This window comes from Manihot esculenta, chromosome 7 (genome assembly GCF_001659605.2).
Source record: "Manihot esculenta cultivar AM560-2 chromosome 7, M.esculenta_v8, whole genome shotgun sequence".
Taxonomy (NCBI): Eukaryota; Viridiplantae; Streptophyta; class Magnoliopsida; order Malpighiales; family Euphorbiaceae; genus Manihot; species Manihot esculenta.
This window is the reverse complement of record NC_035167.2, coordinates 33,513,730-33,525,659: the sequence shown is the minus strand read 5'-3', so window position 1 is coordinate 33,525,659 and position 11,930 is coordinate 33,513,730. Positions and strand designations below refer to the sequence as shown.

The 11,930-nt window shown below is 32.4% G+C and overlaps 1 pseudogene; it reads left to right on the top strand.

Annotated features, from left to right (window-relative positions):
* Positions 1–5,853: 5,853 nt before the first annotated feature.
* On the top strand, positions 5,854–11,916 carry LOC110619302 (annotated as a pseudogene).
* Positions 11,917–11,930: the final 14 nt, after the last annotated feature.

Genomic DNA, 11,930 nt, shown 5'->3' with positions numbered 1-11,930 from the left:
TAAAATAAATGAAATTTCCTATATGTTGAAAATTGTTTGCTTTAGCCAATGTTCCTAATTTATCCCAATAAATAAAAAGAATGATGTAGAAGACATGAAAATTCATACAAGTATACATTATGAGGTATAAGAGAATAAAAATTAGAACAAAACATTCAATATTAATTTTCCAAATTTCAACTTTGCTAACATAAGCAACATACTTTATTTATTTATTTTTATTATTGAAAATATAAATAATTATAAGGACTAATTAAAAATATTTTTATATTTTAAGTTCAATTTTTAATCATATTTACTAAAAATAAAAAGATTCTAATGATTCGTAGAGTGTCGGTATATATAAGATAGAGTTATATAACAAGATTCTAATAATTCGTGATTCTTGATCAATTGAGTTCACGTATGATAAAAAAAGATCTGTTCAATGTGATGATCCGTTTTCAGAATGACATCGTCATTTTATAACTGGTCAAATCTCTTATGACACTTAAATTATCGTTAAAAGATATTATACAGTAAATCTCTATTACGTTTATATATGTAAAATTTTTTATCTATTACTAGTTGGATTTAAGATTATCTAATCAATTTTATTTTTTTTATAATATACCAACTAAGTAAATATAGAGTTTATATTTTTACACTTACACTTATCTATTTTGATAAATTACAGATTTAACATTTAAATGGTTGTACACACACATCATCTATCTCACTTTTTTTATTTTATAAAATAATATATTAATTTCAATTTTTTTTACCATATCAAAATTAAATTAGTCTAAAATCAAAACTAAAATAGTCATTAAATTATTTAAAACTTGAACTATCTTAATTCATTTCATTATTCATCAAATTTAAAATTTAGATTTTAACCAGACCAGACTTTGGAGAGATCTTATTCAATGGAAGTCCCATAAGACGGAAAAACAATGATGATCATGTGCGAACCACATTGATATATTATGGCAAATAAATCAATCATTTGCTTTTATAATTTCATAAAATTCTCATAATCCTTTGTACGAAACACTATATTATATTCTCTCTATTTTTTTTAATTATCTATCATTTATAATTTTTACAATCGATTAATAAATATATTAAATTTTAATAAAATTAAAAATTAAAAGTATAATTGGAAAAAAAAGGGAATTTCCTTTTATTTAAAGAAAAATGTGATGGGGGCATGTGGTGGGAGTAACATATTTTTCATAAGTAAAGCAAATATGGAGGCCAAGGGAAGAGTAGGGTTAAAGCCATTTAAAGAAGAGACCAACTCTACTCCAACATCCATTGTTGATTTTTAAATATTTTTTTTATTATGTTATGCATGTTGGATTTGAATGATAATATATTTATTACTACTAATTATTTAATTTAAATAAAATAAAATTTTAATTATACATGAAAATTAAAAAGAAAGAGGTAATGAAGTATAAGAATGGGTAGAAAAATTGAAGGCCAACATCAAAAGAAGTCACCAATTCCACCAAACCAATTTAATATCAAATCACACAAATAATCAAATATTTAATTAATACCATAAACCGTCCTTAAGAAATAATCAATCCAATCCAATCACACGTGTTTGACCGTTTCGTTTTGTATTAATTGGTGTGATTTGTTCGCTGAAAGGAGTCTGTAACTCTGCCCGATAACCAAGGGACTGATACAAACGCCATGATTAGTTTCCAAAGAGCAGCCCATTTTGCAATTGGTAAATTAATATAAACATAAATTTCGCTTTCTACATGTGATCTAAGCTATTATGTTAAACAAACAAATCCTTCGCAGGAAATTGTTTTGAACGTGTGCAACTTTTCCGTTAAGCTAACCATTGTTGTTCTCTCAGCTAATGCCAAGAACATCAAATTGTTTGAACGTGTTGATTTGTGTATTATCTATGATAGCTTTGAGGAGACACAACCAAACTTCACTTCTGGAGATCATATGAAGATCCAACCTACTCCCATACCCTCCTAACTGCGCATTTCAAGATGTTTTTTTTTGTTTCTCTCTCTTTTATCTTCATGATATTCTAAACAATCTTTTACATTTTTTTTCTTTTTCCAACAAGGTTATGCAATTAGCTTTCCAACAGGGTTATGCAATTAGCTTTACAACAGGGATATGCAATTATCTAATGCAGCCTTTTTTTCTTTCACCAATTTCCATTATATATTGCAATCTCAAAAAAAAATCCATTATATGTTTTTATTTATTTATTTGTCTTTCCTGGACCGGCGTGTGAAACTTCTGTTAATGTATTTGTTTTTTCCAAAAATGAAATTCTTAAATGTTTGTAGTGAATTCCTTTACTACTGAATCATATAAGGGTTTTTCATTTGATGATGACATACAGTGGTGTATATTAATAACTAAAGAACAATTTGATCATATTCCTTCTTCATTTTAATGAACTGAAACATTATGTGGTCATTCTAGCATTTAGTCTGAAGCCTTGACTGATAGAGCGAACACTTGTGAACTTTCACTAAGAAAACGTCTAGCTGTGTACATATATTAACATTAATATTGCCTTACGCAGCTGTTGAAATTGAAGGCTATCTAGAAAAATAAGTCAATCAACCATCTGATGAATGCAAGGCAAGCAGACAGGTAAAGTAATTTAATTAAAGAAGCTCTTATGTATGATCATGTTAGCTTAACAAAAGACGACAAAAGTTTATCTGATCTTGAAAGAGGGGTTGAAACAGGATCTATGGGGTCAAGGGCTTAATAAATGGCAAAAAAGAAGACATGCAACTCGCACAATGAATCATGAAGAAACCATGATTCCAGGTCAAATATACCAGTCATGGCTTCAAAATGCTTCTGATATTGCCTCTAGAAGAGGAATAAAATGAAAGGTTCGTGCTTGCTCTTCAACATGGTTCACTTTTCTAACCTGGGCAATGAATCTTTTGATTATCATGTAAGTCAGGAGACAATTGGATAGGCTAAGAATATACTAACATGTCCACCATTGTTTAAAATTTCAATTGTTGGATGTATCTACCCTTGCAAAACAAACGTTAAAGTGAAAAGCAAAGGAGCCTTGGACAACATACTGCATATTTTGCAGGAATGCAGGGATATTACGTCTTATTGGAGTAGCTAACCTGATGGATCTGCCACCTCTGTTCCTTATTGATGATTTATGTGCATATGAATATAGAGAGATCTATTATCCAGCACCTCTTCTGGAGCTTTGAATGAGAAGTGCCCAACCTCCCATAAGTTTATTATCCTATGAAAGACAATTGAATAAATTCATATTTTCGGTCTGCACTGGAAGGACTTCCATTGCTCTGCATCCAGAACCAGCAAGAGCCAACTGGATATGTAAGTCTCTCCAGTTTAATCAGTTTGTTCCAAGGAGAAACACTGAAGTCTATCTGATCGAGTTTGGAGAATCTTTTCAGTGTTGGGTCTCCGTCACTGGATGTTTCTTTTCATCAGTACGCTACTTCCCCTCATTACTGGATAGATACTTCTAGAGAGGTGCAGGCACCCAGCTTGTAGAAAAGCTATAATGCGACTCCGCTTCAAAACTAGCTCGCAAGGATAGGTTTACAAATCCATTCATATTGTTAGATGGATGTACAAACAACAATTATGTGATTTTCCATAAAAATTGTAATTAAAGAATTAAGCAAGTGATTTTCCATAAGAATTGTAATTAGAGAATTGAGCAAGTAAGGCAAAAAAAAAAAAAAAAAAAGCAAGAATAAGTAAGAAAGAAAGGAATAGGATTTGGGGATAAATTTTGAATAAATAAAAAATAAATATGTTAGAAGATAACAAGTGTGTGATTTATAATACTCTTCTATTCTCATAATTTTGAATATTATTTAATCAATTTTAGATTTTCAAAATATCTCTCTAAATTAATTCATATTTAAAATAAAGTTTTATATTAAATATTTTTGTGAAATTTTTTTCTCTTTCTTCTACGACTTATCTAAACAAGCTATTTTATATCATATGTAACTTTCAACACCAACTTTTAAAACATCAAACATTTTCATAAACAATATAAAAGATAGTGTTTTGGAACTCTTACCCTATTATCATGGATTATTTACAGAAAAGAAAAGTAAATAATATTATTATAAGAAAGAATGATGCAGATAAATTAGAGTTAGTAGAAACACTAGTAGATATAGATGACTCAAAAATCTTCTCTTGAAGTTTGTTTTTGAATTCTGGAAACATAATTAAGAGAATTAAATGTGAGTCCATACTGATAATTCCCATTTTTTATATTAGTGATTAGTTGAATATAAAAGATAATTTTTTATAATTTATTTTTTTAATCACTGAATCAAAATATTAAGTATATATTATTTTAAGAAAAAATTATTACTTAATTTTTATAAAAAAATTTAATTTTAAAAAATATATTAAAATGTTTTCCTTACTAAGATGGAAATGGCGGGAAGAAACCATTGTCACCCTATGACATCTTTTATTCTACAAATGATATTAAAATTTCAATAATGATTTCGGAGTTGTTACTGCACATGCATTTGCTCATACATATGGCACAGGCAATTAAGTTCCATAGTGGTAAGCAGAATTTATTGGAGTTCTCCACACTAGCTGCTCTTCACTTTATCAGAGAAAAATTATTTAGGGATTGGCAGATCTCAGTGCACCCCCAATGGCCATTAATCATATCTCTGAACATCCCCGAAATCATGGAATTAAAAATATTACCATGTACTGCATTGCCATTTTTTTCCAATTGGCTCCATCTTTTTTGCAAATATTAATATTAAAAATCCATAAATAATTAATTAACATAACTTCAAATCTTTCCTACCAAACTTGACTGTATATATAATTTCTTTCCTTCTTACTAAATCTATATTTAGAATAAATATTTCATATCTCTGAACATCCCCAAAATCAAGGAATTAAAAATATTACCATGTGTGCATTGCCATTTTTTTTCCAATTGGCTACATCTTTTTTGCAAATATTATTATTAAAAACCCATAAATAATTAATTACCATAACTTTAAATCTTTCCAAGCAAACTTGACTATATATATAATTACTTTCCTTCATACTAAATCCAAATTCAAAATAAATATTTCATATCTCTGAACATCCCCGAAACCAAGGAATTAAAAATATTATAATGTGTTGCATTGCCATTTTTTCCCAATTGGCTCCATCTTTTTTTGCAAATATTAATATTAAAAACCCATAAATAATTAATTACTATAACTTCAAATCTTTCCAAGCAAACATGACTATATATATAATTACTTTCCTTCTTATTAAATCCTAATTTAGAATAAATATTTCATCTCTAAACGTCCCCGAAACCAAGGAATTAAAAATATTACCATGTGCTGCATTGCCATTTTTTCCCAATTGGCTCCATCTTTTTTTGCAAATATTAATATTAAAAACCCATAAATAATTAATTACTATAACTTCAAATCTTTCCAAGCAAACATGACTATATATATAATTACTTTCCTTCTTCCTAAATCCTAATTTAGAATAAATATTTCATCTCTGAACGTCCCCGAAACCAAGGAATTAAAAATATTACCATGTGCTGCATTGCCATTTTTTCCCAATTGGCTCCATCGTTTTTGCAAATATTAATATTAAAAATCCATAAATAATTAATTACCATAACTTCAAATCTTTCCAAGCAAACATGACAATATATATAATTACTTTCCTTCTTACTAAATCCAAATTTAGAATAAATATTGAGAATAACTAATATTTTTAAAGACCTCCGAGGATTTCCAGTCCTACTTTGTAATCCTAACTAGTCTCATGTCTCTTCCATTCTCTCTCTGTCTCTCTATATCTCTAATGTGGCTAGATTGGCTGAGATCACCAAGTAGGGCTCACACCTCCCCAAGACAGCCGCCGAAGCCACCTTCACCAAGGTACTTCTCATTCTCATCTTTCAAAGATATCAATGCCATTCTAGAAGAACAAAATGGATCCAAATCCCAACCCCAAACCCCCAGAAGACCCTCCATTTTCCACCGCGCCTCCCCACTCCACCGCCACCACCGCAACCGCTCTAAAATATTCATAATTTCACCACCTCCTAACCAGGATGACCACAAGATCATCCTCTACTTTACCAGCCTCGGCGTTGTCCGCAAAACATTCGAAGATTGCAGAACCGTCAGATCAATCCTCCGTGGATTTCACGTCCCAATTGACGAGCGAGATTTGTCCATAGATGCCGGGTATCTCGACGAGATACAGATGATCACTGCGTCCAAAAAAGTTAGGTTACCTGCAGTTTTCTTAGGAGGGAATTATGTTGGTGGGGCCGAGGAGATCAAGGAGATGAATGAGAGTGGTGAGTTGAGTAAGATGATTGGTGGGTTAGTAGGAAACAATATTAAAATTAAATTTAATAGCGTCTGTGATGTTTGTGGAGGGCTGAGATATGTTCTTTGTACACAGTGCAATGGCAGCCATAAGATCTACTCTGAGAAGCATGGGTTTAGGACCTGCACATCGTGCAATGTAAACGGTCTGATTAAGTGCGGCCTATGTTATCCTGTGCAATGTAAACGGTCTGATTAAGTGCGGCCTATGTTATCCTGTGCAATGTAAACGGTCTAATTAAGTGCGGCCTATGTTATCCTGTGCAATGTAAACGGTCTGATTAAGTGCGGCCTATGTTATCCGGTGAAGCGGCGACGTATGTCAACTTAGCCCTTTATCCACAATAGGAAATATAGAAATAAAATAATATTAGAATAGAAGTAGCAGATGTTTTTTCTTTTGCTTATTTTCTATTTTAGAAAAAAATGGAATACAGGAAAGTGGGGATCTTCCTATTTGGGTTCTTTTATTTGATGGGATTTGTTTGATTAGATGTTTATAGACTTTTTTGCCACAGATGTTTATATACTTAGCATTATTTGTGAAACTTGTAAATCTTTACTTGTTGATTTTTGTTTATTATTTTTCTAACAAGTCCCTGTGATACTATTTCTCCTTTTTTTTTTCTCTTTTTCTTTGTTTTTTGCAAACATAAGCGATTTCTAATTTGTATTACATAAAAGGGAAATACAGTATATCAGTCATACACCATACCTATTGAAGAATATTCAACATAAAAAAACAAATCATGGATAACTACTATAATATGCTTTAGAAAATATCATTGAGAAAATTATTAACTTAAATATATATTAGTCAAATTTATAAAAAAAATTAATTTAAAATTAAATTTAACATGCTTTATTATAAAAAATTGAATAAGTAAATAATTTTAATTTTTTTTTTTAAAATGGACATTGGAAATTGAGAGACTAAAATATGAGAGTTCTTTCAAATTCACTTAAATGCATTTACCAGATTAAATCTGTGAGTCCAATTTTAAATTCTGTTTATATATATATATATATATAAACATATCTTAAACGATCATTGTTTTTTATTATTCCGATCTTTGACGGGATGAGCCGGTTTACTGTTGATTGTCAAATTAATAGGGACAACTATATTTTCTTATTTATCCATAGTTAATTAACGCAGATCATTTCTCATGGAAAAGGGAAAATAAGAAGTTAGGTCTAAAAAAAAAGAAAAATGCGAGAGTACTGAGTTACAAAAGGAGTAGAGAGAAAAACTTACATTAATTAATAAAAATATTCTGTGGTAGCTCATTAAAATTTTAATTAAAAAATAATAACCCTAGGAGAGAATATTTTTATTTATAATATTTTTAATTTGAAAAATATTTTAAATATTCATAAAAATTATGATGTTTATTTTCTTCTCGTTTTTGCTCCTGGAAATTCATCAGATTTAGAGTTCTTCTTCTCTTTTTGCTCTACCAGAACTTTATTTTCTGCTGGTCGCTCAACGACGAAGGTATATAGCTACATATGGTTTTCTGTTTGTTTCTTGGGAAAGTGGAGAAGAATGGTTGGTGAAATTTGGTGGTCTGTTTGCAGGTTTAGCGTTATTGAAGTTTAGAGAAAGAATAGTGAGTGATCCGTACGACGCGTTGAAGAATTGGAAGGATGAGGATGGAGTTGTTAATCCGGGTTATTGGTTTGGAGTTGAGTGCTCTGATGGCAAAGTTGTCGAATTGTATGTATCTTTTCTCTCTGCTGAAAAATTTTGGCCTTTTGTTTTCGTTTTCTTTTCTGTTCTGATACTGGAAAATTTAAGGGAAAAGTTTTGAGGCTCGAGATGCAATTTTTTGATAAAATTTGTAATTTCTGAAGCTAATCATGCGAGTCAGCGATGAAAAATACATAACCTTTTGGTTTTGGATGGCAAGTTTAAAGTGTGTTCTAGCTATTACTTTGCAGTTTTGAGAAGTCATCCGTTGGTTTCCAGTTTACTTTTTTGGATGACTCTATCAGATCAAAGTAACTCTATTACTATAATTTATGCTGCTTGATCTATGGATTACATATTCTGTTGATTGCCCTTTTGGCTGCAGTCTGCAGCATTGTGAGAACATTTTTCAAAACTATATCACATCAGGTGCTGCTGTGCCTGGGAACCTTTTGGGTTCCCTGGTGATATGTAAACTTTGCAACTTGAATCAGAATCCTTAAATCGTGCTTTGGTTTCCAAGTTCTGTTTATTTTGATTAGAACTTAATGGAATCAGCTCAGATTGAGTAAAATTTGAAAAGAAAATCAGTGTTACTCTCTTTGTAGTTAATGGTTATTTTAAACGTGATACTACTTGCTGATAAGCTCTCTATTTTATTCTAAAAAAAAATATGTAATATTCAGGAACTTGAAAGATCTTTATCTTGGAGGAACACTAGCACCTGACCTCAGAAACCTTGTTCGCATAAAGTCTATGTAAGTATCAACTAGGCAACATAAATTTACCTTTTGTCCTTTGATTCAGAATTTTTTTGGCTTTGGTCATATGGCTTAATGTTCTGCTGCAGCATTTTGCACAACAATTCTTTTACTGGCATCATTCCTGAAGGGATTGGAGAGTTGAAGGAGTTGGAGGTGCTAGATTTTGGAAATAATAACTTCAGTGGGCCACTCCCTCCCGTCCTTGACAGTAGTCTCTCTTTGACAATCCTGTAAGTTGATAATGTTGAACAATTTTTTTCCTCCATTGAGATTATCTTGTGCTTCCATTAGTATATGAACTCCATTTTTTTTGTGCATATGTTTTAGTCTCCTGGACAACAACAGGCTTCTCAGTAATTTATCACCTGAAATTCATCGACTAGAAACACATTCTGAATTGCAAGTAGATGAAAACCAACTAGCTAGTGCAGCTAAAGGACCATCTTACAATGAAAGATCTGCCTTACGGTATGTCAGTTGAATATTCTCGTATGGGTCAAGATAAGACATTTTTCTGGTAGTCTACCGTAAATCTGAGACAATTTTAGTGGCACTAACATTGTTTTAGGTTCTTGGGCACCTTTTGGTGAACCATCTGATGGAATTTCTCCTTTATGGGGGACGTTGAGAAAAGGAATGGCCCCTCTGTGACAAACAATTCATTGTTTTCATGAAATGAAATTGTCTTGCATTCCCCCCCCCCCTCCCTTCCCTTCCCTTCCCCTTCTCTGTATTTGTGTAATTTCTTTGTTGTTCCATGCTGTTACATACTTACATTATGCCTTTGTCCCCCATATTTTTTACAGGAATGCTGTGCAAACTGAAAATGCAATTAACAAGCGACAGCTGCAAGTGGCCAATGCCCCTCGAGTGAATGAATCACCATATTTAAGAAGTCGTTTCTCTGTTCCAGAAGCACCTTCTGAATCTGGAAAGGCTCCACCTAGATCTGTAGCCCCACCATTTTCGCTTTTGCCTTCTCCCCCTGTAAATAACTCCATTCAATCTCCTCCACCGGAACCAAATCCGGCACCCTCTTCTCCCCCTGCAGTTGTTTCTCTTCCAACTCCACTGGAACCAAATCCCCCTTCTGCTTCACCTAATGGTTCTGCTTCAAATCCTCTTCTAGTTCCAACTCCTCCATCCTCTAATAATCCTAGAAAACCTTCCTCATCAAAAAAACATGTTTCTATAATTGCTGGTGCCATAGGGGGTGCTCTACTTGCCATGTCCATTGTCATTTTCTATGTGTATAAAATTAACAAGGCTACTGTCAAACCTTGGGCCACAGGATTGAGTGGGCAACTTCAGAAAGCATTTGTAACTGGTAATTCTTCTTCCCAAGTGGAAAAGTTATATTTTGTACGAGGGTGTGAGGTTTCAAACTTCAAACCATTTTACATGTGCATCTAGAGTGTAAGCTGCTCCATATCTTTCTTCCATATGGTGTGTCCGTGTTCAACCCTTTTTGGCTATCTACTTACATGACTCAAGATTTGCGTTTCAGGTGTACCGAAGCTTAAAAAAGATCTGAGCTTGAAGCAGGCTGTGAAGATTTCAGTAGTGTAATTGGTTCTTTACCAATTGGTACACTGTACAAGGGAACATTGTCCAGTGGCATTGAAATAGCTGTGGCCTCACATCTTCCAAGGATTGGCCTAAGCATTTGGAAGTTCAATTTAGGAAGAAGGTACTTTATGAGCTAATCACATTGAACTATAAGGACTTATGATGCAACCTCGTTTTCTAATTCCTTCAGATATTTTCTTTCAGATTGAGACATTATCAAAAGTGAATCGCAAGAATTTTATCAACCTTTTTGGATATTGTGAGGAGGAGGATATTTTACTTCATTTCTCTTCTCTTCAATTCCTACTGGTAAATGTGAACAAACTTGCATGGTTTCATTGCTTTATGGCATTTTGAATTCTAACTCTGATTGTGAATAGTAGTTTTAGTTCATTTTAGTCGTGTTTTCTTGGAGAAGATAGATATATTATTTAATAGTGAATCGAAATTTCTATTGGTGTCGATAGTGTTTTAGTGATTTTGGAGTGTTTTCTTTGTGAATTTTCTTTTTCCTGTTTTGGTAGCTAGAGTACATGGAAAGCTTATTCAATTTATTGACTTTCTAACTGTGTTAAAGATGGTTGCGACGAATCAAGCAAAATAAAGAAGAAATTAACGTGCTCGACATTATTCCAATCTGGTCATTCCTTTGCTGATTTTTTTCCTTCTTTTTTGGTGTAAATTATATTCAAATAGTGTCCAATCTCGGGCAATGAGTATAATGTTTCCATGTTTGTTTACAATGAACAGATTTTGAATCCCTGTGTACCAATGGCGCTTAGGCTCTCTGGCATTCTAATATCCTTTTTTACAATCTATTTTGTAATCGATTTCTGATTGGAGATCACTGACTATAATGTTTTCTTTTCTCTTCTCAGGTGAAATTGTTATCGTTTATGAACGGAAAGTGAAACTCCTCTATGGTGATGTTCAGTCCCTTTTATCTCACATTTGTTGAAGTTAAATTGCAATTTTCAGTATCATCTAGGTTAACAGTCTCTACTGTGTGTTTATTTGCAGATGATGCAATCCATTAGCTGGGTAATTGCACGAATTTCTACATCAAGAAGGAAACGAAACCATTCCTCGGTTTTCTTTTTGGCTTTTTGTTTTTAATTTACAATTTCCTTCACTCAGCTAATTTTAAATTATATGGTGTCCGCTGACTCCACATCCTACTGTTCCTCCTAAAGAGGTCACCTCTCCTCTCCTTGAATCAGCGTATTTTAGCACACTGATTCACTAAACCAGCCCGCTATGTCGCAACCATTTGAGAGGAATTGTTTATTTCTACACAATTTAAGACCAGAAGATGTTAAGAGCCGATGAAGGCCTTACCGTTCTGTCCACCATTGTTTAAAATTGCAATTGTTGGATGTATCTACCCTTGCAAAACAAACATTAAAGTGAAAAGCAAAGGAGCCTTGGACAACATACTGCATATTTTGCAGGAATGCAGGGATATTATGTCTTATTGGAGTAGCTAACCTGATGGATCTGCCACCTCTGTTCCTT